The 4,381-nt window shown below is 39.1% G+C and overlaps 1 pseudogene; it reads right to left on the reverse strand.

The window, feature by feature from the left end:
• Positions 1-3,105: 3,105 nt before the first annotated feature.
• LOC120061746 lies at positions 3,106-3,157 on the reverse strand (annotated as a pseudogene).
• Between the last annotated feature and the right edge of the window lie 1,224 nt (positions 3,158-4,381).

Below are 4,381 nucleotides of genomic sequence, written 5' to 3' on the forward strand. Positions count from 1 at the left end.
GCACCCCTGGTTTGATTTGACCTTTAACATGGCCTTAGCCAAAAACACACAGTCACACTAGGCATCACTACAAAATGTATAACATTGAGACATTTCACATACAGTACCAGTCAAAAGTTTAGACACACCTACTAATTTATTTGTACTATTTCTGTATTTTTACTATTTACTACATTGTAGAATAATAGTGAAGACATCAAAACTATGAAATAACACATATGGAATCATGTAGTAATCAAAAAAGTGTTAGCAAATCAAAATATATTTCATATTTGAGATTCTTCAAAGTAGCCACCCTTTGCCTTACTACGTTTGAACCAATCAGATGTGTTGTGACTAGGTAGGGGTGGTATACAGAAGATAGCCCTATTTGGTAAACGACCATGTCCATATTATGGCAAGAACTGCTCAAATAAGCAAAGAGAAATGACAGTCCATCATTACTTTAAGACATGAAGGTCAGTCAATAAGGAAAATGTCAAGAACTTTGAAAGTTTCTTCAAGTGCAGTCACAAAAACCATCAAGTGCTATGATGAAACTGGCTCTCCTGAGGACCGCCACAGGAAAGGAAGACCCCGAGTTACCTCTGCTGCAGAGGATAAGTTCATTAGAGTTACCAGCCTCAGAAATGGCAGCCCAAATAAATGCTCACAGAGTTAAAGTAAGAGACACATCTCAACATCAACTGTTCAGAGGAGACTGCGCGAATCATGCTTTCATGGTCAAATTGCTGCAAAGAAACCACTACTAAAGGACACCAATATGAACAAGAGACTTGCTTGGGCCAAGAAACACGAGCAATGGACCGTAGACCAGAGAAAATCTGTCCTTTGGTTTGAGATATTTTTGGTTCCAACCGCCGTGTCTTTGTGAGAAGCAGAGTAGGTGAACGGATGATCTCCGCGTGTGTGGTTCCCACTGCGAAGCATAGAGGAGGAGGTGTGATAGAGTGGAAGTGCTTTGCTGGTGACACCGTCTGTGATTTATTTAGAATTCAAGGTACACTTAACCAGCATGGCTACCACAGCATTCTGCAGCGATACGCCATCCCATCTGCTTTGCGCTTAGTGGGACTATCATTTGTTTTTCAGCAGGACAATGACCCAACACACCTCCAGGCTGTGTAAGGGTTATTTGACCAAGAAGGAGCGTGATGGAGTGCTGCATCAGATGACCTGGCCCCCACAATCACCCGACCTCAACCCAATTGAGATGGTTTGGGATGAGTTGGAGTGCAGAGTGAAGGAAAAGCAGCCAGCAAGTGCTCAGCGTGTGTGGGAATTCCTTCAAGACTGTTGGAAAAGCATTCCAGGTGAAGCTGGTTGAGAGAAGCTGTCATCAAGGCAAAGGGTGGCTACTTTGAAGAATCTAAAATCTAAAATGTATTTTGATTTGTTGAACACTTTTTTGTTTCTACTTGATTCCCTTTGTGTTATTTTATAGTTTTGATGTCTTCACTACTATTCTACAATGTAGAAAATAGTAAAAATAAAGTAAAACCCTTGAATGAGTAGGTGTGTCCAAACTTTTGTTTGTATATACTGTATATATAAACATTACTATTGACAGAATACATGGAAAGGTATGTTTTAGTCACATTTTCACAGAATATGTTTTTGTTATTCTTCTAATCTGACAAATCATTGGCGTTTCTCTAGATTTTTTGATTTTTTAAAGCCTAACAGGCATGGGAACAGGGTTTTCATTAAACCCTCAACAGCACTCTACAGCTCTCTTTCCTTTTTAGGGTAATTGCCATGTCTCCTTCTAACAAATGGCTAATGGCACCAGTAAAGCAAACAGTGTTGTGAGGAGTTGGACTCTCGTCACCTCAGTACCTGCCATATACATTTCTTACTCTGACAGTGAACCTTGTAGATAAGATTGATTGGGCCAGAACAATATCTAAGCAACATGCCCTCGCGAGATCTCCCACCTCAGATCCACAGGAAAAGGAACACAGATCTTTGTATTAAAACTATTGACCTCATGCTCATATAATGAGACACATTAGAGACTGGTAGTGCTGAAAAGTGCAAATATTTTAACACTCACACATTTTTGGGGACGTTACACATATTGTACCATCTTGCACCATCCAGACATACTGGTCTCTAACAGAGATTTGACACACAAAAAAATACTATAGTAGGGAAAGGGGAATTCCTAGTCAGTTGTACAACTGAACGCATTCACCTGAAATGTGTCTTCCGCATTTAACCCAATCCCTCTGAATCAGAGAGGTGTGGGGGGCTGCCATAATCGACATCCACGTCTTCGGTGCCCGGGGAACAGTGCCCCTGAACACTGCCTAGCTCAGGTGCAGAAACGACAGATTTTTACCTTATCCGCTCAGGGATTCGATCCAGCAACCTTTCGGTTACTGGCCCAACGCTCTATCCACTAGGCTGGTATAAAAACTATAGTATTCACTGTAGTATTTTTGCAGACTTTACTGTAATATTCACTGTAGTGTTTTTGTGGACTGTCTGCAAAAACACTACTTTTTTCAATTTAACTAGGCAAGTCAGTTAAGAACCAACTCTTACTTACAATGGCAATCTACCGGGGAACAGAACAACAGATTTTTGACCTTGTCACCTCATGGATTTGATCCAGCAACCTTTTGGTTTCTGGCCCAACACTCTAACCACTAGGCTACCTGTAGTATACTGTAGTAAATACATTTTTGTATATACTATAGTAATTACTGCAGTGTTTTTGTGGACTGTAGTATACTGTAGTATTTACTGTAGGGTTTTTGCGGACTGTAGTATTTATTCTAGTGTTTTTGCAGATGTTACTGTAGTATTGGTAGCCTAGTGGTTAGAGCATTGGGCCAGTAACTGAAAGGTTACTGGATCAAATCCCTGAGCTGACAAGGTAAACATATGTTGTTCTGCCCCTGAGCAAAGCAGTTAACACACTGGGTGCAGATGACGTGGATGTTGATTAAGGCAGCCCCCTGCACCTCTCTGATTTAGAGGGGTTGGGTTAAATGCAAAAGACACATTTCAGTTGAATATATTCAGTTGGACAACTGACTAGGTATCCCCATTGATTTACTATAGTGTTTTCTGTTTCATTATCTTTGACATAGAAATGAGGGCCTCCTTGAGAAAACCTACTGGAGAAATACTAAAAGAGACAATTTTCCATAACTTGTGGCTATAGGTAGGAAGGACTTGGTTCTGAACGGATACACAAATATGGTCTATACTTGGCATGTAGGTTTCTCATTTATGGATGACACAAATTTAGCTATGGAGGAGGGAAATTGGCAGGGTGTATGCAAATTAAATACTATAGTATTACTATAGTTTAAAAAACTGTAGAGTTTTTGTGGACTGTAGTGTTGTTGCAGACATTACTGTAGTATTTACTACAGTGTTTTTTGATGTTGCTTATAACACTGTAGAATTTAATATAGTATTCTACAATATACCATAAAATTATATAGTAAATACTACACATGATTGAGGGATACTACAGTGTGTAGTATAGTATTCTAGTGTTTTTGTAAATGACTGTAGTATTTACTATAGTGCTTTTTTTGCGTATAATACTGTAGTATTTACTACAGTATACTACAAAATGATTTAGTAAATACTACACATGAGGAATACTATCGAGGGATACTACAGTTTGTAGTATAGTATTCTACAGTATACTACAGTTTACAACAGAATTCTATAGTAAGTACTGTAGTATTCTGTAGTAAACTGTAGTATTTTTTCATGTGGGCTCTCAGTGCTTCCTTCCTGTTCATGTAACCATGTTTATCAAGCTGTTCAATCGGCTCTGGGGCTAAATCTGTCATTCAGTGGAAGTGTGTTTTATCAACCTGTTCAATCTGCTCTGGGGCTACATCTGTCATTCAGAGGAAGTGTTTGTGCATCACCTACGGTAGATGCATCTACATTGGCAGACCTTTGCAGATCTATTTACAGTGCCTTTGGAAAGTATTCAGACCCTTTGACTTTTTCCACATTTTGTTAGGTTAAAGCCTTACTCCAAAATTAATTAAATCGTTTTTTCCCTCATCAATCTACACACAATACCCCATAATGACAAAGTAAAAACAGGTTGTTAAAAATGTTAGCAGATATATACAAATTAAAAAAACAGAAAATATCACATTTACAAAAGTTTTAAGACCCTTTACTCAGTACTTTGTTGAAGCACCTTTGGCAAATATTACAGCATCAAGTCTTCTTGTGTATGATGCTACAAGGTTGCCACACTTGTCACACCCTGATCTGTTTCACCTGTCTTTGTGATTGTCTCCACCCCCCTCCAGGTGTCGCCCATCTTCCCCATTATCCCCTGTGTATTTATACCTGTGTTCTCTGTTTGTCTGTTGCCAGTTTGTTTTGTTCA

This window comes from Salvelinus namaycush, chromosome 16, assembly GCF_016432855.1.
Source record: "Salvelinus namaycush isolate Seneca chromosome 16, SaNama_1.0, whole genome shotgun sequence".
NCBI lineage: Eukaryota > Metazoa > Chordata > Actinopteri > Salmoniformes > Salmonidae > Salvelinus > Salvelinus namaycush.